Below are 21,909 nucleotides of genomic sequence, written 5' to 3'. Positions count from 1 at the left end.
ATTAATCTGTTATGGATTGGGGGCAGTATTTTCACGGCCGGATAAAAAACGTACCTGATTTAATCTGATTATTACTCCTGCCCAGAAACTAGAATATGCATATAATTACTAGCTTTGGATAGAAAACACTCCAAAGTTTCTAAAACTGTTTGAATGGTGTCTGTGAGTATAACAGAACTCATTTGGCAGGCCAAAACCTGAGAAGATTCTGTACAGGAAGTACCCTGTCTGACCATTTCTTGTCCTTCTTGAATATCTCTATCCAAAACAGGGGATCTCTGCTGTTACGTGACACTTCCTACGGCTCCCATGGGCTCTCAGAAGGCGGCAAAAAGCTGAATCGTGGCTTTGCAGGCTCTGGCTGAAAAACATTAGCGCGTTTGGATAGTGGCCGGTGACAGTACTATGAGACTCAGGCTCGTGCACGAGTCGACTCCATGTTTTATCTTTGAACGAAAACCACCACTCTCGGTCGGAATATTAGCGCTTTTTTATGAGAAAAATGGCATAAAAATTTATTTTAAACAGCGGTTGACATGCTTCGAAGTACGGTAATGGAATATTTAGAATTTTTTTGTCACGAAATGCGTCGTGCGCGTGACCCTTATTTACACTTCGGATAGTGTCTTGAACGCACGAACAAAACGCCGCTATTTGGATATAACTATGGATTATTTTGAACCAAACCAACATTTGTTATTGAAGTAGCAGTCCTGGGAGTGCATTCTGACGAAGAACACCAAAGGTAATCAAACTTTTCTAATAGTAAATCGGAGTTTGGTGAAGGCTAAACTTGCTGGGTGTCTAAATAGCTAGCCCTGTGATGCCGGGCTATGTACTCAGAATATTGCAAAATGTGCTTTCACCGAAAAGCTATTTTAAAATCGGACACCTCGATTGCACAAAGGAGTTCTGTATCTATAATTCTTAAAATAATTGTTATGTTTTTTGTGAACGTATATCGTGAGTAATTTAGTAAATTCACCGGAAGTGTTCGGTGGGAATGCTAGTTCTGAACGTCACATGCTAATGTAAAAAGCTGGTTTTTGATATAAATATGAACTTGATTGAACAAAACATGCATGTATTGTATAACATAATGTCCTAGGGTTGTCATCTGATGAAGATCATCAAAGGTTAGTGCTGCATTTAGCTGTGGTTTTGTTTTTTGTGACATTATATGCTAGCTTGAAAAATGGGTGTCTGATTATTTCTGGCTGGGTACTCTTCTGACATAATCTAATGTTTTGCTTTCGCTGTAAAGCCTTTTTGAAATCGGACAGTGTGGTTAGATAAAGGAGAGTCTTGTCTTTAAAATGCTGTAAAATAGTCATATGTTTGAAAAATTGAAGTTTTTGTATTTTTGAGGAATTTGTAATTCGCGCCACGCCTATCATTGGATATTGGAGCAGGTGTTCCGCTAGCGGAACGTCTAGATGTAAGAGGTTAATACATTCTATACAACCATTTGGCTATTATATAAACAGTTTTATGGTAATATGGCTATATTGTCTCTTCTGAGTATCACAAAATTGTACCAAGCGGACCAGTTCGTAGCTGGATTCTTCACCAGTCCTCCATACCTTCTCCAGAACACAAATGTCGCTTGGCTCCCCAATTCTGGGAGTTGGAAGAATTTCCTGTGTCTCTCTATGGGCCATGTGGCAAGAGATTCTCCTCTGGAATTTTACCACCCCTTCACACAGGGCCTGGGTGGGGGGAGGTAGGTTGGGGGATGGTGCAAGGGGGAGGGGGTCAACTGTCCTCCCTGTACTCAGAGGCCAACGTCATGACAGTAGGTAGGGTTGCATGTCCCATAACATCTGCTTCAGTGCCTTGCTCTCCTTCTCCGACTGCATCACATCTCCAGGCATGTTCTAATCCTGAACCCATGCAGCTCGGCTGGACCCATCTATCTCCAGAGGAGAGGCAGCGGCGTATCAGTACTAGGAGCTCTCTATTGTGGCCAGGTTGGTCACCTGGTCTCCACTTGTTCCCTGTGTCCAGCAAAAGAGGGAGCCCAGCAGTAGTGTGGGATATACTGTTGAGCCAAATTGCCTGCCCATCATCTCCCAGACCCCTGCTTGAGGCCAATCTTGTGTGGCAGAGGCAGGCTTTTCCTCTGCCTGCTCTCATCGATTCAGGCATCGACGAGAGCTTTCTGGACCGAGGGGTCGTTAATCAGTTGGGTCTGGACACTGTTTCACTCGATTCCCCTCTGGATACCAACGCTCTCAATGGAAAGCTACTCTTCCGTGTTTTGGAGAGAACTGTTCCTGTTATCCTGCGTCTCTCTGGAAATCACCAGGAAAAGATCAGTTTCCACATAATCGACTGTTTTCACTCACCTCTGGGTCATCGATGGTTAAAGCTACACAACCCACAGATTGACTGGTCCACCGGAAGGGTAACTACTTGGAGTACATTTTGTCATTCCAATTGTCTACGTTATGCCCTTCCTCATGCCTTGTCTGCACCCCAGTCCATTCCAGAACCCCCAGACCTGTCTTCTGTTCCTCCAGAATATCACGGTCTAGCTCCTGTATTCAGTAAGCACCACACCCCATCTCTGCCACCTCATCGGCCGTACGACTGTGCTATCGAGCTTCAGCCTGGAGCTCCTCTCCCTAGTGCGTTTTATTTATTTTTATTTCACCTTTATTTAACCAGGTAGGCAAGTTGAGAACAAGTTCTCATTTACAATTGCGACCTGGCCAAGATAAAGCAAAGCAGTTCGACACATACAACAACAGAGTTACACATGGAGTAAAACAAACACAGTCAATAATACAGTAGAAAAATAAGTCTATACAATGTGAGCAAATGAGGTGAGATAAGGGAGGTAAAGGCAAAAAAGGCCATGGTGGCAAAGTAAATACAATATAGCAAGTAAAACACTGGAATGGTAGATTTGAATTGGAAGAAAGTGCAAAGTAGAAATAGAAATAATGGGGTGCAAATGAGCTAAATAAATACAGTAGGGGAAGAGGTAGTTGTTTTGGGCTAAATTATAGACGGGCTATGTACAGGTGCAGTGATCTGTGAGCTGCTCTGACAGCTGGTGCTTAACCTGTTGGGGCTAGGGGGCAGTATTTTCACGGCTGGATAAAAAAACGTACCCGATTTAATCTGGTTACTAATCCTACCCAGTAACTAGAATATGCATATACTTATTATATATGGATAGAAAACACCCTAAAGTTTCTAAAACTGTTTGAATGGTGTCTGTGAGTATAACAGAACTCATTTGGCAGGCAAAACCCTGAGACATTTTCTGACAGGAAGTGGATACCTGATGTGTTGAATTACCTTTAAGCCTATGCCATTGAAACACACAGGGGTTGATTAATGTTTTGGCACTTCCTATTGCTTCCACTAGATGTCACCAGCCTTTACAAAGTATTTTGAGTCTTTTACTGTAAGATCTGACCGAACAAGAGCCATGGAACGGTGATGGCCAATTAGACTCTGGCGCGCGAGTTCATGTTGGGTACCCTCGTTCCAATACGTTATAAAAGAGAATGCATTCGTCCACCTTGAATATTATTCATGTTCTGGTTAAAAAAGGCCCTAATGATTTATGCTATACAACGTTTCACATGTTTGAACGAACGTAAATATATTTTTTCCCCTCGTTCATGAAGTGAAGTCCGGCGGGCTTAGATCATGTGCTAACAAGACGGAGATTTTTGGACATAAATGATGAGCTTTTTTGAACAAAACTACATTCGTTATGGACCTGTGATACCTGGAAGTGACATCTGATGAAGAGAATCAAAGGTAATGGATTATTTACATAGTATTTTCGATTTTAGATCTCCCCAACATGGCGGCTAGTCTGTATCGCAACGCGTATTTTTCTGGGCGCAGTGCTCAGATTATTGCAAAGTGTGATTTCCCAGTAAGGTTATTTTTAAATCTGGCAAGTTGATTGCGTTCAAGAGATGTAAATCTATAATTCTTTAAATGACAATATAATATTTTACCAATGTTTTCTAATTTTAATTATTTAATTTGTGGTGCTGACTTGACTGCCGGTTATTGGAGGGAAACGATTTCCTCAACATCAATGCCATAGTAAAACTCTGTTTTTGGATATAAATATGAACTTGATAGAACTAAAATGCATGCATTGTCTAACATAATGTCCTAGGAGTGTCATCTGATGGAGATTGTAAAAGGTTAGTGCATCATTTTAGCTGGTTTTATGGTTTTGGTGACCCTGTCTTCGAATTGACAAAACATTACACACAGCTATTGTCAATGTACTCTCCTAACATAATCTAACTTTATGCTTTCGCCGTAAAACCTTTTTGAAATCAGACAACGTGGTTAGATTAAGGAGATGTTTATCTTTCAAAGGGTGTAAGATAGTTGTATGTTTGAAAAATTTGAATTTTGACATTTATTTGGTTTCAAATTTGCCGCTCTTGAAATGCACCTGCTGTTGATGGAGTGCACCACGGGGGGGACGCTAAGCGTTTCCAGTTTTAGAGATTTTTGTAGTTCGTTCCCGTCCTTGACAGCAGAGAACTGGAAGGAGAGACGGCCAAAGGAGGAATTGGCTTTGGGGGTGACCAGAGAGATATACCTGCTGGAGCGCGTGCTACAGGTGAGTGCTGCTATGGTGACCAGTGAGCGGAGATAAGGGGGGACTTTACCTAGCAGGGTCTTGTAGATGACCTGGAGCCAGTGGGCTTGGCGACGAGTATGAAGCGAGGACCAGCCAACGAGAGTGTACAGGTCGCAGTGGTGGGTAGTATATGGGGCTTTGGAGACAAAACGGATGGCACTGTGATAGACTGCATCCAGTTTATTGAGTAGGGTATTGGAAGCTATTTTGTAAATGACATCGCTGAAGTCGAGGATCGGTAGGATGGTCAGTTTTACGAGGGTATGTTTGGCAGCATGAGTGAAAGATGCTTTGTCTAACCTCTCTCACCCCGCGCAAGTGGCCATGGAAGAATACATCCAGGTCTCCCTGGCTGTCGGACATATCAGGCCTTCTTCCTCTCCAGTGGGAGCTGGGTTTTTCTTTGTCAAGAAGAAGTATGGGTCACTGAGGCCATTCATAGACTTCAATGGGTTGAATAGTATCACTGTCAGGAACAAGTATCCCTTGCCACTCATCAGTGCTGCTTTTGTCCCCCTCCATGGTGCTACAGTGTTTACTAAACTTCACCTCTGGAATGCCTACCACCATGTCCGCATCACAGAAGGGGAGAGTGGAAAACGTCGTTCAACACAACACTTGAACATTGAGTATTTGGTCATGCCTTTTGGTCTCACTAACACCCCAGCTGTTTTTCAGAGCCTGGTTAATGATGTCCTGAGGGATGTCACTGGGCGTTTTGTTTTTGTCCATGTGGATGACATTATTTTTTCGAAGGACCTTGAGGCTCACAAGCAACACGTTCTCCAAAGGCTGTTGGAGAATAAGCTATTGGTTAAGGCTGAGAAATGTGAGTTTCATGTTTCCTCTGTCCTTCTTGGGTTACATTATTGCTCAAGGACCGCTTCGAATGGACCCTGCCAAGGTTAGGGCAGTCACAGAGTGCCCTGGGCCCGTGAATCTGAAGCAGTTACAGCCTTTCCTGGGGTCTGACCATTTTTATAGACAATTCATCCGTGACTACAGTTGTTTGGCAGCTCTTCTCACCACTCACCACCTCCACTCCACTGGTCCCCTGAGGCAGAGGCAGCATTCCGGGAACTCAAGCACCGCTTCACTTCTGCTCCAATCCTTACCCAGCCAGACCCAGAACTCCAGTTCGTCCTGGAGGTGGACGCTTCTGACACCAGGGTAGGTGCAGTACTGTCAACTTTCTCTCTCGGATCAGAAGCTCCATCCTTGTGCCTTGTCCCACAAGCTCTCACCTGCAGAGAGAAATTTTTACATGGGTAACCGGGAACTCCTGGCTGGTAAGCTGGCTCTTGAGGAGTGGCGTCACTGGTTAGAGGGTTCGGTCCTTCCCTTGTGTGGATGGATCACAATCTAGCCTACATCTAGACCGCCAAACGTCTGAACTCTGGTGGGCATTGTTTTTTGGAAGATTCAACTTCACACTCCCTTATCGCCCCGGATCTAAGAAAACCAAGCCTGACGCCCTCTCTCGTCAGTGCACCGCAGACAACACAAGTCCCAAGCTAGTCCCATTATGCCATCCTCCTGCATCATTGCCGCTGTCTCCTGGGAGATTGAGTCCCATGTTCGTCAGGCTCAGCTGAACCAGCCTGATCCTAGAAACGGTCCTTGTAAGGCTCTGTTTGTACCAGATTCAGTTCGTTCTGATGTTCTTCAATGGCCCCATTCTACTCACCTCACCTGTCACCCTGGCATGAACCGGACTGTCACCTTCCTGCGTCAGTGATTTTGGTGGCCCACCATGGAGAAAGACGCTCGAGAATTAATCTCAACCTACTCGGTCTTTGCTCGGAACAAAACCTCCACCTAACCTACATCTGGTCTGCTTTGTCCTCTTCCCATACCCAGCCCCCCCCCATCGAATGGTAACTCAGTCATCCTCACTTACTGATCAATCAATTTTTTCCAAAGCGGCTCACTTCATTCCCCTCTCCGAGCTTCATTCCCCTCTCCGAGCTTCCTTCCCCTCTCCGAGCTTCCTTCTTCCCGGGAGACTGTGGACCTGCTGGTATCCCATGTTTTGCGGCTACATGGCATCCCTAGTGACATTGTTTCTGACAGAGGACCCCAGTTTACATCCCAAGTATGGAAAGCCTTCTGCACAGCTTTGGGTATTAATGTTAGCTTTTTGTCTGGATATCACCCCCAGACCAACGGCCAGACCGAGCGGGCCAACCAGGAGTTGGAAACTGCAATATGCTGTGTGACTTCGGCTAACCCTTCCTCCTGGAGTGCCCAGCTACCCTGGGTGGAATATGCCCACAACACCCTCATCAATGCCTCATCAGGTATGTCTCCCTTTGAGTGTGCTCTGGGCTACCAACCTCCCTTGTTCCCTGCCCAAGAAGTCGAGGTAGCGGTGCCCTCAGTCCAGGAACACATGCGCCGTTGTCTTCGCACCTGGAGGAGGGTCCGGGCTGCTCTTCGTGCCTCCGCCAGGACTCAATCCCAAGCTAACCGTCACCGTACTTCAGCCCCAGTCTACACTCCAGACCAAAAGGTATGGCTTTCATCTAAGGACTTGCCCCTGAAAGTGGTTTCTAAAAAACTAGCTCCCCGATTCATTGGCCCCTTTGAGATTGATTGTGTCATAAACCCCTCTGCTGTTCATCTGAAACTCCCAGACTGTCTCAAAATTCACCTCACGTTCCATGTATCCTTAATTAAACGAGTCTGCTCCAGTCCCCTCCTGCAGCTGCTCCTCCACCCCCTTGGCTCATCGACCATCCTGCCTATAGTGTCTGGCGGCTTTTGAATGTGTGCTGTCGTGGTTGGCAGTATCTGGTGAACTGGGAGGGATACGGGCCTGAGGAGCGCTGTTGGGTGCCCCGTCGTTACATTCTGGATCCCTCCGTCTTACAGGCTTTTCATACCTCACACCCAGACAAAGCCGGGTCATGTTCCAGGTGGTGTCCGTAGAGGGGGGGATACTGTCACATCTGCTCCTGCTACGCCCTCTGGTGTTCATCCGGTGTCTTCTTGACCTGCAGTTACTCCCCCTGTTCTCTCTCTCTCTCTCTGTCTCTCTGTCTCTCTGTCTGGAGTCAGAGCAGATCCCTACCAGCTGCAACTCGTTCCATAATCAAGACCTCTACAAATACTCAGTCCTGCCACTTCCACTCTGCCAGATGGTAATCTCTGCTCAGTCAGTTTATGATTATTCAAGATCCCGTTACTCTGCTGTGCCTGTTTCCCTGCCTGACACCGTTTATTCTCTCATTGCAGTTTACCGCTCTGGCTCCTGTCTCCCATTCCACATCTCACCACCCAATTACCTTGCTCTGGATTTTACTCACCACCACTACCTTGGATTCACCTCAGGGCCTGTTTACCCTGTTCTACTCAGCTAACTCCAACCTCAGTCTCCACATCTAGTTTTTCTGCATCTCATCCGAGCTTCCCCGGATCTGCACTCCATATCTCCCTGTGTAACAATAAATATTTTGATTCATCCCTGTTTCCTCATCTGAGTCTGCTCTTGGGTTCCCCTGTGTCGCTCTGCTTAACAGCTAATTCGCATAAGAACAGGCAAATTTGTTAATAATCATGGCCATTTGTTTCATGTGACGAAACTGCTTATCCAGTATACACACTGAGCATGCTGTCCATTCAGAATAACATTTGGACAGTGAAATAAGAGGTGCAGGCCACAAGGGACAATAGGATCTTTATAATTAAACACAGCAGAAAAGCATGCAGGTAATTAAAACAGCACAGAGAGGGTTAGAGTTATGAAACCAATAACCAGTTAGCTAATTAGCATCGCCATCACAAAAGCCTTGGACTTTAGTTTGACCAAGAATCCTTACAAAGAAATATCCTTACATCTGATGTTAAAAGATATGTTTGTAACAGACCCATTAATATGCATAATAGTTTTGACTCTCTACAAGACAAAGTCAACATTGCACCACTGCAGCCATGTCAAATAAAGAAATGGATTCAATAATTCCCCATTACAGTATGTTGCTGTTTACACCGCATTTAAAGAAAGTAGAGGCAGAACCTTGTGTGGTGAGAACAGGGGTGGATGCTAAAATAGAAGCTGAGTTCTGGTGCTTCAGCTATTTATTGTGTTTCTGGGAGAAGTATAATGGCTAGATAGGTAGCCTTTACTGTTTCATCCATTCTACCTCTGAATACGGAACAGTGTCTACTGACCTCAAAAGCATTCATCGAGGAATAGATTGCTGTTCAGCACCAGCTGTTCAGCACAAGTTATTCAAGTTAAACTGTTCTCAGAAAACAGAGTTACTAGGGGAATCCCCTTACTAGAGGATTCTCCACACACTGAGAACTGTCTCCACATGTAATGGCAATAATTAGTTTTTCATAGGTTGTCTGTACAGCAAATTCCCCAAAAAAGAAGCGTGCTTTGGGTCTAAGTAAGGCGCCCCTGCATTCTCTTTCACCATCACTTCAATTCGAAACACTTTCTTGGCAGGCTCAATTGCCGTTTGCGTTGCCAGAGCAGTCATTCATTAATTCTCTCTCAATCTCGCTCTCCCTCCCTCTTCACCCCACCTCACTCCTTTCTTCTTGTCTCTTATTTATTTCGACCCCCCTTTCCACCCCCTCTCTCTCAATCTCGCTCTCCCTCCCTCTTCACCCCACCTCACTCCTTTCTTCGTCTCTTATTCATTTCGACCCCCTTTCGACCCCCTCACCCTGTTTCTGTTCCTCTTTCCCTTTCTGTCTTCTCTCCAGAGGACTATTCTAGCCTCATGAATACATCTGCGTCATTCCATCCACAACTGCGTCACCCCCACTTTTTTGGATCGTCCTCCAAGAGCCAGGAAAACTAGAGCACTCGGGGCATTATTCAGGAAGGAGAGCTGAAGCAGAGAAAAAGAGAAAAGGGGGTGGGATGGGTGGCAAGAAGGATACTGAGGTGGGGGGGAGTTAAGAGAGGGGGAAGGTAGGAAGATGGGTTGGGGTAAAAAGAGAGAGGGAGAAATGCAAGGGGGAGAAGAGAAATGGGAGTTAGAGGTAGTAGAGAGAGAGAGAGAGAGAGAGAGAACGATAGTGAGAAAAATGGGAGTTGAAGGAGGAGAAAGGGAGAGGTGGAAAAGAGGAAAGCACAAAGGGGAGAGGATTGGAGGGGAGAAGGACTGCAGTATTTTGCTTCTCGCTGGAGGACCGCTTCCCCCTGAAGGCCCACCAGCCTGGAGGAAGATGAGGCTGGAGCTGTAGCATTATCAAAGCAGCTCCACTCTTCTTAGCCAGCATTAACCTCCTAAATCTAAGTACAAAATGCAGTTGCAATGACACATTGAGCAGCCACACCGAGCCTATGCTGCTACATATAATAGTGCTACGAATACCTCATCTACAGTAGCTACAATTTTTTTGTACTACCTGAACTATTTGTCTTGAGTTGCCTTGCCTTGTGCACCAGCTGGAAGATCTACTAACTCTGATTTTTTTTTTATTTTTCAATGTAACCTCTATTTAACTATGCAAGTCAGTTAAGAACAAATTCTTATTTACAATGACGGCCTACACCGGCCAAACCCGGACGACGCTGGATCAATTGTGCGCCGCCCTATCGGACTCCCAATCACGGCCGGTTGTGATACAGCCTGGATTCGTACCAGGGTGTCTGTAGTGGCTCCTCTAGCACTGAGACGCAGTGCCTTAGAACGCTGCGCCACTCAGGAGCCCGAAAGGCCAGCGCTTCACGCTTCTTGGAATTGTAAATGTGTCTAAATGTCCATGTGACTATTAATTACAGATTAACTATATCTTGTTCTGACAGAGCTATTGTATCTGAGTGGTGTACTGTTCTGAATGTGCCTGCACCTTACACACACAGAGGAAATTTCCTTACCTGAAAAATGTTACACTCCAACCCTCCCTGTTCATCTCCCTATTCATCTTATCCACAACCTAAAGGCATCTCACCATCACCAAGCCTTCGGATACAGATACACCCATTGTGGACCTTTACTCAATGAGCTGCCAAAATGTAATGCAGATAGTACAAATCTTAGCAGAGAATGTGGCCATTAGCAGTCCATCTGGGTTAATAAGCTGCATTTTAGACGATAGCAGGAGGAAGCCTGGGTGTGTCCCAGATGGCACCCCTTTCCCTATATAGTGCACTATTTTTAGTGTGCACTATATAAATGTAGTGCACTAATATAGGGAATAGGGTGCCATTTGGGATGCGGCCCATCTCTCGTTTCAACTGACGGCCGACTGGCCTGTTATTATTATAGCCCCAAGTCTTATCTCTCATTAAATGCTCTCTTATCTTCAAAGGCCATGAGCTCCCAAATATGAATGTGAGGAAAAAGCCTGATAAACTCTGGCCGCTTAGTAGGCAGGCTATTAAACATCTTTCATAAGAAACTAGCTCCCTGGTATACAGAAAATACACGAGCTCTGAAGCAAGCTTCCAGAAAATTGGAACGGAAATGGCGCCACACCAAACTGGAAGTCTTCCGACTAGCTTGGAAAGACAGTACCGTGCAGTATCGAAGAGCCCTCACTGCTGCTCGATCATCCTATTTTTCGATCTTAATTGAGGAAAATAAGAACAATCCGAAATGTCTTTTTGGTACTGTCGCAAAGCTAACTAAAAAGCAGCATTCGCAAATGGAGGATGGCTTTCACTTCAGCAGTAATAAATTGATGAACTTCTTTGAGGAAAAGATCATGATCATTAGAAAGCAAATTACGGACTCCTCTTTAAATCTGCGTATTCCTCCAAAGCTCCATTGTCCTGAGTCTGCACAACTCTGCCAGGACCCAGGATCAAGGGAGATACTAAAGTGTTTTAGTACTATATCTCTTGACACAATTATGAAAATAATCATGGCCTCTAAACCCTCAAGCTGCATACTGGACCCTATTCCAACTAAACTACTGAAAGAGCTGCTTCCTGTGCTTGGGCCTCCTATGTTGAACATAATAAACGGCTCTCTATCCACCGGATTTGTACCAAGCTCACTAAAAGTGGCAGTAATAAAGCCTCTCTTGAAAAAGCCGAATCTTGACCCAGAAATTATAAAAAACTATCGGCCTATATCGAATCTCCATTCCTCTCAAAAATTGTAGAAAAAGATGTTGCGCAGCAACTCACTGCCTTCCTGAAGACAAACAATGTATACGAAACGCTTCAGTCTGGTTTTAGACCCCATCATAGCCCTGAGACTGCACTTGTGAAGATGGTAAATTACCTTTTAATGACGTCAGACCGAGGCTCTGCATCTGTCCTCGTGCTCCTAGATCTTAGTGCCGCTTTTGATACCATCGATCACCACATTCTTTTGGAGAGATTGGAAACCCAAATTGGTCTACATGGACAAGTTCTGGCCTGGTTTAGATCTTATCTGTCGGAAATATATCAGTTTGTCTCTGTGAATGGTTTGTCCTCTGACAAATCAATTGTAAATTTCGGTGTTCCTCAAGGTTCTGTTTTAGGACCACTATTGTTTTCACTATATATTTTACCTCTTGGGGATGTCATTCGAAAACATAATATTAAATTTCACTGCTATGCGGACGACACACAGCTGTACATTTCAATGAAACATGGTGAAGCCCCAAAATTGCCCTCGCTAGAAGCCTGTGTTTCAGATATAAAGAAGTGGATGGCTGCAAACTTTCTACTTTTAAACTCGGACAAAACAGAGATGCTTGTTCTAGGTCCCAAGAAACAAAGAGATCTTCTGTTGAATCTGACAATTAATCTGGATGGTTGTACAGTCGTCTCAAATAAAACTGTGAAGGACCTCGGCGTTACTCTGGACCCTGATCTCTCTTTTGAAGAACATATCAAGACTGTTTCAAGGACAGCTTTTTTCCATCTACGTAACATTGCAAAAATCAGAAACTTTCTGTCCAAAAATGATGCAGAAAAATTGTTACTTCTCGGCTGGACTACTGCAATGCTCTACTTTCCGGCTACCCGGATAAAGCACTAAACAAACTTCAGTTAGTGCTAAATACGGCTGCTAGAATCCTGACTAGAACCAAAACATTTGATCATATTACTCTAGTGCTAGCCTCACTACACTGGCTTCCTGTTAAGGCAAGGGCTGATTTCAAGGTTTTACTGCTAACCTACAAAGCATTACATGGGCTTGCTCCTACCTATCTTTCCGATTTGGTCCTGCCGTACATACCTACACATACGCTACGGTCACAAGACGCAGGCCTCCTAATTGTCCCTAGAATTTGTAAGCAAACAGCTGGAGGTAGGGCTTTCTCCTATAGAGCTCCATTTTTATGGAATGGTCTGCCTACCCATGTGAGAGACGCAGACTCAGTCTCAACCTTTAAGTCTTTACTGAAGACTTATCTCTTCAGTAGGTCCTATGATTAAGTATAGTCTGGCCCAGGAGTGTGAAGGTGAACGGAAAGGCTGGAGCAACGAACCACCCTTGCTGTCTCTGCCTTGCCGGTTCCCCTCTCTCCACTGGGATTCTCTGCCTCTAACCCTATTACAGGAGCTGAGTCACTGGCTTACTGGTGTTCTTCCATGCCGTCCATGGGAGGGGTGCGTCACTTGAGTGGGTTGAGTCACTGACGTGGTCTTCCTGTCTGGGTTGGCGCCCCCCCCTTGGGTTGTGCCGTGGCGGAGATCTTTGTGGGCTATACTCGGCCTTTTCTTAGGATGGTAAGTTGGTGGTTGGAGACATCCCTCTAGTGGTGTGGGGGCTGTGCTTTGGCAAAGTGGGCGGGGTTATATCCTGCCTGTTTGGCCCTGTCCGGGGGTATCATCGGATGGGGCCACAGTGTCTTCTGATCCCTCCTGTCTCAGCCTCCAGTATTTATGCTGCAGTAGTTTATGTGTCGGGGGGCTAGGGTCAGTCTGTTACATCTGGAGTATTTCTTATCCGGTGTCCTGTGTGAATTTAAATATGCTCTCTCTAATTCTCTCTTTCTCTCTTTCTTTCTCTCGGAGGACCTGAGCCCTAGGACCATGCGTCAGGACTACCTGGCATGATGACTCCTTGCTGTCCCCAGTCCACCTGGCCGTACTGCTGCTCCAGTTTCAACTGTTCTGCCTGCGGCTATGGAACCCTGACCTGTTCACCGGACATGCTTGTTGCACCCTCGACAACTACTATGATTATTATTATTTGACCATGCTGGTCATTTATGAACATTTTAACATCTTGACCATGTTCTGTTATAATATCCACCCGGCTCAGCCAGAAGAGGACTGGCCACCCCTCATAGCCTGGTTCCTCTCTAGGTTTCTTCCTAGGTTTTGGCCTTTCTAGGGAGTTTTTCCTAGGGAGTTTTTCCTAACCACCGTGCTTCTTTCACATGCATTGCTTGCTGTTTGGGGTTTTAGGCTGGGTTTCTGTACAGCACTTTGAGATATCAGCTGATGTACGAAGGGCTATATAAATAAATTTGATTTGATTTGATTAACCCTTTTGTGGAAAAATGAGAGACTAGCACTTCACTTATGGCTGTTATGATGTGTATAGAGTTGACATACTGTATAGACGTCATAGGGAGCAGTTGTAATCTAGAAGAAAAAGAAACGCACATCTATTAAGGTGAGGTGCTGGCTAGCGGAGTAGAAAACTTGAAAATAAGGGAGAGCTGCACACTCTAGGAGCTCAGATGCAAAAATGTAATATCCAACGTTTCGACAGCCAAGCTGTCTTCATCAGGGTATGATCACAAACACTGCGAGATGACTCGTTTATATAGTGTCAAAAGACACACAGGTGTCTGAAATCATGGCCAAGTGTGGCCTAATATCATTGGTTAATTCTCAAATATAAAAATGGCATACAAAGAACAGCATACAAAAAACAAATGGATAGCATACGATCATAGATTCATTTTAGACTACACAAGCTTACAAACAATTACAATGGCAAAGTCACAATAATCACAAGAATGGCTTAAAACCTGTTGGGGCTCGGGGGCAGTATTGAGACATTTTGAAAAAAATATGTGCCCATTTTTAACTGCCTCCTACACCAACTCAGAAGCTAGGATATGCATATTATTAACACATTCGGATAGAAAACACTCTGAATTTTCTAAAACAGTTTGAATGGTGTCTGTAAGTATAACAAAACTCATATTGCAGGCAAAAACCTGTGAAAAATAGATCCAAAAAAATGTGGATTTTGTGACTGTACTATTTAGTGTCATTGTTTTATAGATACCATAGTGAGAAAGGATTCATTTCGCAACACCTACGGCTTCCACTAGATGTCAACGATCTTTATAAAGTTGTTTGAAGCGTCTATGATAAACAGAGAGCAAATTAGAATCCAAGGAAGTTGGCATGTCATCACTTCATTTTTTTGCGCCTGCGCATAAATCTGAGAGACGTGAGTTTGTCATCATTTTTTATCTAGACATAGGATAGGTTGTGTGAAAATATTACTGATGTTTAACGTTAAAAATGGACCAAAAGATTAATGCTAAACAACATTTGACATGTTTGAACGAACATAAATAGATTATTTACTAGGTTTTTTTAGCTTTTCGGCGTGATTTTACCAGCCCCACACCACGTTTTGTGGGAGCATAATGAACGCTAAGTACTTGGTGTTATTTGGACATAAATTATGAACTTTGTCAAAAGAAACCACATTTGTTCCGGACCTGGAATGCCTTCCGGACCTGGGATCCTGCCTTCTGATGGAGATAATCAAAGGTAAGGGGGTATTTACAATGTTATTATCGATTTTAGATGATGCTAACTGTATAGCATAGCCTGTTGTTCTTAGCATAGCACCCCGTTTATTGCAAAATGTGATTTCCCAGTAAAGTTATTTTGAGATCTGGCCATTCGGTAGCAATTACGAGATGATAATATATTATTCTTTGAATGACAATATTATAATTTACCAATGTTTTCGAATAGTAATTTTGTTATGTTCACCGGAAGCATTTCAGAGAAGAAAAAAATCTGAATTTCACGCTACTGTAAAATGCTGTTTTTGGATATAAATATGAACTTGATGGAACAAAAAATGCATGTATTGTATAACATAATGTCCTAGGAGTGTCATCTGATGGAGATTGACAAAAGTTAGTGCATAATTCAAGCTGGTTTCTGCTTTTGGTGATGCCTGACCTTGAATTGAAAATGGATGTTTGTACTTTTGTGGCTATGTACTGTCCTAACATAATCTAACTTTATGCTTTTGCCGTAAAGCCTCTTTGAAAATCGAACAATGTGGTTAGATTAAGGAGATGTTTATCATTTAAATTGTGTAAAATAGTTGATTGTTTGAGAAATTGAAATTATTAGATTTTTGATGTTTTGAATTTCCAGCCTTGTTAGCAATCCCGGCTCGGGGTTCATTGCTAACCTGTAGCCCCAACAGGTTAAGATCAAAGTCTATGTTGAGACCGAAGGGTGCAAGGGTCTTTAAATTAAAGATCCAGGTAGCCTCTTGTTTTAACAATAAATTATCAAGGTCACCCCCTCTCCTAGGGAGGGTGACATACATGTTCGATGACAATATAACGCAGAGACGAAATCGAGTGGTTTGCTTCCAAAAAGCGGGCCGCAACTGGGTAAGTCAAGTTTTTGCACCTAATGGTGCTACGATGCTCTGAGATACGTACTTTTAATTCATGCTTTGTTTTACCCACATCATTTTTACCACAAGGACAAGTTATAAGATAAATAACTGCCTTAGTGGAGCACGTAATAACACCTTTGATTGGGATCGATTTCCCTGTTTCTGGGTGTTTGAAGGATCTACATTTATAAGTGCCATTGCATTGAGCACAGCCATTACACTTGTAATTTCCATCCAGTTGGGGCGCAAATAGACGTTGTTCAGGAATATCTTGGGGTGGTAAATCAGAGTGTACCAATTGGTCTCTGAGATGTCTGCCCCGCAAGAATACGACCAAGGGAAGGTCCGAAAACACATTACCGAGACTTTCATCGTATTTTAGAATGTGCCAATGTTTGTGAACGATTCCCTTAATTTGTTCAGAGCGCTTTGAATAGCGGGTAGTTAGAACGCAAGAATGTGTCTTTTTGCAAGACTGACCTTGAAAAAGGTCATGTCTCGTTTTGTTTTGAATTTTATCAATGGCAATATTAATCTGATAATTTTTGTACCCCCTCTCCTTGAACTTTCTTTGCGTCTCAGCCATATTTCTGTCGAAATCTGATTGTTTTTTGCAACATCTTTTGATTCGACAAAATTGGCTGTAGGGCAAACTATTTTTCAAGGGAAGTGGGTGACAACTGTCAGCCCTCAACAAACTGTTAGGATCAGTAGGTTTCCTGTAAAGATCACTGTATAGAACATTATTTTCACACAAGATCAGAAGATCAAGAAAACTGATTTGACGTGTATCAGATTGCATAGTATATCTCAAATGTTCAGAACAGGAGTTAAGAAAAGCAAGGAATGCCTGGAGCTGTTGTAACATTGTATGACTGTTCATGAAACTGTTCTATTTCAGTTGCCATGACAGGACAAATGTTCTAACGAACTGAAAGAGTCAAGATGCGAACATCAAGGAAGCTAAATATAAACCCAAAATATTCTCCTGCCTGTTTTTGCCAGCCAACAAAACAGTGGAAATGGGAACTCTCCCAGATGGCAGCAGGGAGGTTTTTCTGAGGTGAATCTGTCTACATTTGTGACCCACAAACAATCTTTTTTACCACTGACAAGCAAAACTATGCTGTTCGGATAGATTGGTGTACTGTATCCTCTCTTCCTCATTCTGTCGCTCTATCACACCTTCTCTCTCATTTTCTCTTCATATTATGCTGCTCTTTATTAGAAAGCTTTGGCTTATGTAGAAAATGCCATCTGTCCCTGGCACAGTGAGTCAGTGTGCTTTTGACAAGCTTCTAAAAATAAAAGCAGGGCATAGTGTCTGCAGCATATTACAATGTGGAGACCCTTATTGGAAAATCACATGAATCACATGTGAAGTGTTCCAAAAACACTTTTTCACGTGACCTTATGTGAAGTTAATGTGAAAACGTATTTACATATGAAGTGTTCCAAAAACATGTTTTCACATGATTTCACATAAAATGTTACATTTGTAATACATTTTTTAAAATAAAGTTAACTAAATAATGACATTACACTGTAAGTCAGGTTGACTGTATAATAGAATTGCTCTGTTTAAGCGGGAATATGAATGTTGTTATTATTATTGTTATGAAGAACAAGAAGATGGATGATGATGATAGTGTAAAAACAATGTAACATTAAGATAATAAGAAAATCTAAAACCACTCTCCAGTTTGATGAAGAACAACATCCCCAGATGTACCAGGGCATGATCTCTATAACACATCTGATCTCCAAAAATGTGTCATTCTTCCATTCCAGTGCTCTCCCTTAGCAAACATTACGCGGCGGATACAAGCATGATATTTCGTACAAACATTCCTCAGGTGATATGAAAACATCCTAGAAGGGGTGCCCATTTCGAACTTAACCAGGAAGCAAGTTATTGTGAAAATTCTAAATGGCTGCCATAATAGCTGGCATTTGACCATTAAAAACATATGTAACTGATAATATCGTGACATTTGGTACAAGCATTGCTCAGATGATATGTAAACATCCTAGAAGGGGTGTCCATTTCGAACTCAACCATGAAGCCGCCACTGTAGATGGGACAGACATAGGGCCCTTCTTGACATGTGCTAGCACAATGTCACAATGCAATCAGTACATGATTATCCAGCATTCTGGCAATGACGCGTCCGCGAACAACACTTCCAATGACGCGTCCGCGAACAACACTTCCAATGACACGTCTGCGAACAACAGGTCCACACCTCAGGATTTTTCTGCAAGCTTTCACAAAAAAGTCCAGGAATCAACTTTTTTAGCCCATCCAAATCTGGATAGTTTTCAGACTTGTTGACCAAATGCTTGTTCGGTACTCTCCACGTTTTGAATGTTGCAACAGTGCAACCTTTGTTGGGGGGGATGCTCTCCATTGAAAATTGCCTCTTGGCAGCTTACTCTGAACATCGTGGAGTTTTTCTGTCTATTCGGGCAGCAGACTCAGGACAGTTGTGCTCATCCAGGTCTCTATCTCGCTCTCTCTCCGCTGTCTGTGTATCCCTGTCTGACACACTTTCCTGAGTCCACTTGGACAGTCAGACCCCAGGGGGAGGGAGCTCACATCTACTCTGCTTGTTTGGAGAGTGTCCCCTGTAGTCATGGTGGCACCTTGACTGAGGTATTACACACACACACACACACACACACACACACACACACACACACACACACACACACACACACACACACACACACACACACACACACACGTATACAGACACACACACAACTGCAATCTATGTCTGTTAAGAGACCTCTATCTTTTAAAAGTAGGTTGTTTAATAAAAAAGTGCAGGAAGAGTGGAGGGGCGATTCAGCAAGCAAACTGGGTCAAGCATTCAAATGAATAAACTATTCAATGCCGTCTGGCACTGCGATTACTATAATTATAGCAATTTCAGTCCAAATGGATTTGCCTTGGTACATCTTTTAGACAGTAAGAAAACTATGCAATATATACTGAACAAGAATATAAACACAGCATGCAACAATTTCAATGATTTTACTGAGTTACAGTTCATGTAAGGAAATCTTAATTAGGCCCTAATCTATGGATTTCACATGACTAGGCAGAGGTGCAGCCATGGGTGAGCCTGGACCGGCCAATCAGAATGAGTTTTTCCCCACAAAAGGGATTTATTACAGATATAAATGCGCCTTAGTTTTATCAGCTGTCCGGGTGGCTGGTCTCAGACGATCCCGCAGGTGAAGAAGCCACATGTGGAGGTCCTGGGCTGACGTGGGTACACGTGGTCTGTGGTTGTGAGGCCGGTTGGACATACTGCCAAATTCTCTAAAACGACGTTGGAGGAGGCTTATGGTAGAGAAATTAACAAATGATTTGGCAATCACTGTGGTGGGCATTCCTGCAGTCAGCATGCCTATTGCACACTCCATCAACTTGAAACATCTGTGGCGTTGTGTTGTGTGACAAAACTGCACATTTTAGAGTGGCCTTTTATGGTCCCCATCATAAGGTGCACCTGTGTAAGGATCATGCTGCTTAATCAGCTTCTTGATATGCCACACCTGTCAGGTGGATGGATTATTTTGGCAAAGGAGAAATGCTCACTAGCAGGGATGTAAACAAATTTGGGCACAAAATTTGAGAGAAATACGCTTTTTGTGTGTATAGAAGATCTCTGGGATCTTTTATTTCAGCTCATGAAACATGGGACCAACACTTTTTAAATGTTGTGTTTTATATTTCTGTTCAGTGTATGTTATCAAATATAAACCCTATAGATCACTTCAAGATGTTTCCATTCTAACATAGGCTGAAAAGATAATGGTGCTTTAAATAGTCAAAGCAATACTGAGAAGTAGGGGAGGAAGTGGTGAGGAGCTAAAAAATGCTTTGAAACCATGTCACACAGGTTGGAACCCAAATTATTTTCAAATCGTTTAGTTCTGAAAAGAACAATTTTTTTATTTTCTATTTCGTTTCACTGTTCCGACCAGCAAAATAAAGTTATTAACCGGTTCGAACAATAACAACAAAAAGTACCGGTTTATATTGTTCCTTTTTGTTCATTTTTAAATATTTTTTTACATTTAGCTCTACATTAAATTACTTAGCAAGCTGCTCTATCTGCACTGATTGGTTGTGCAGCGGATAAGCGATTTCATCTGTATAGGAAAGTTGTTAAGAGCAAATTTTATCTTGCCGTAACAGCATCATAATGGAAGACAAACACACTGTGCTGCAAGTCAGTGTAGGGCGCGAGATGCAACTGAAATTTTGAGGGTGAAGAGAGAGAGAGAGGATGGAGGAAGCTTGCCTTAAAGCACTGGGAATCTTGTTATGACATGCATATGGTTGCACATTTGGGGAATATTCAGAGGTGGAAACTTTCCATGGGAATAAATGGGAATATATGGGAATTAACGGAAATATATGCAAATGAATACTAATACCTGTCACGTCCTGACCAGTAAAAGGGGTTATTTGTTATTGTAGTTTGGTCAGGGCGTGGCAGGGGGTGTTTGTTTTGTGTGTTTCGGGGTTTTTGGTTTATGTTCTATGTTTTCTATTTCTATGTGGGTTTTCTGGTTTTTCTATTTCTATGTTAGTTTTGGGAACGACCTCCAATTAGAAGCAGCTGGTTGTCGTTGCTTCTAATTGCAGGCCATATTTATCCTGTTGGGGATAGGGGGCAGTATTTGCACGGCCAGATAAAAAACGTACCCGATTTAATCTGGTTACTACTCCTGCCCAGTAACTAGAATATGCATATAATTGTTTGATTTGGATAGAAAACACCCTAAAGTTTCTAAAACTGTTTGAATGGTGTCTGTGAGTATAACAGAACTAATTTGGCAGGCCAAAACCTGAGAAGATTCCAAACAGGAAGCGCTCTCTCTGACTATTTCTTGATCATCTCTATCCAAAACAGGCGATCTCTGGCATAACGTGACATTTTCTAACGCTCCCATAGGCTCTCAGAAGGCGCCAGAACGTTGAATGGTGACTTTGCAGGCCATGGCTGAAAAACAGTAGCGCATTTGGATAGTGGTCGATCTGAGAACAATGAGACTGGGGGCGCGTGCACGAGCCGACACCATGTTTTTATTTTTTCGTCTTTGAACGAAAACAGAGTTTCCCGGTCGGAATATTATCGCTTTTTTACGAGAAAAATCGCATAAAAATTGATTTTAAACAGCGTTTGACATGCTTCGAAGTACGGTAATGGAATATTTTGAAATTTTTTGTCACGAAACGCGCCGGGCGCGTCACCCTTCTTTACCCTTCGGATAGTGTCTTGAACGCACGAACAAAACGCCGCTATTTGGATATAACTATGGATTATTTGGAACCAAACCAACATTTGTTATTGAAGTAGAAGTCCTGGGAGTGCATTCTGACAAAGAACAGCAAAGGTAATCCAATTTTTCTTATAGTAAATCTGAGTTTGGTGAGTACCACACTTGGTGGGTGTCAAAATAGCTAGCCCGTGATGGCCGGGCTATCTACTCAGAATATTGCAAAATGTGCTTTCACCGAAAAGCTATTTTAAAATCGGACACCGCAATTGCATAAAGGAGTTCTGTATCTATAATTCTTAAAATAATTGTTATGTTTTTTGTGAACGTTTATCGTGAGTAATTTAGTAAATTCACTGGAAGTGTTCGGTGGGAATGCTAGTCAAGCTGGTTTTTGATATAAATATGAACTTGATTGAACAAAACATGCATGTATTGTATAAC

Source organism: Salmo salar, chromosome ssa19, assembly GCF_905237065.1.
Source record: "Salmo salar chromosome ssa19, Ssal_v3.1, whole genome shotgun sequence".
NCBI lineage: Eukaryota > Metazoa > Chordata > Actinopteri > Salmoniformes > Salmonidae > Salmo > Salmo salar.
The sequence above is the reverse complement of the archived record's forward strand: the minus strand, read 5'-3'. Positions refer to the sequence as shown.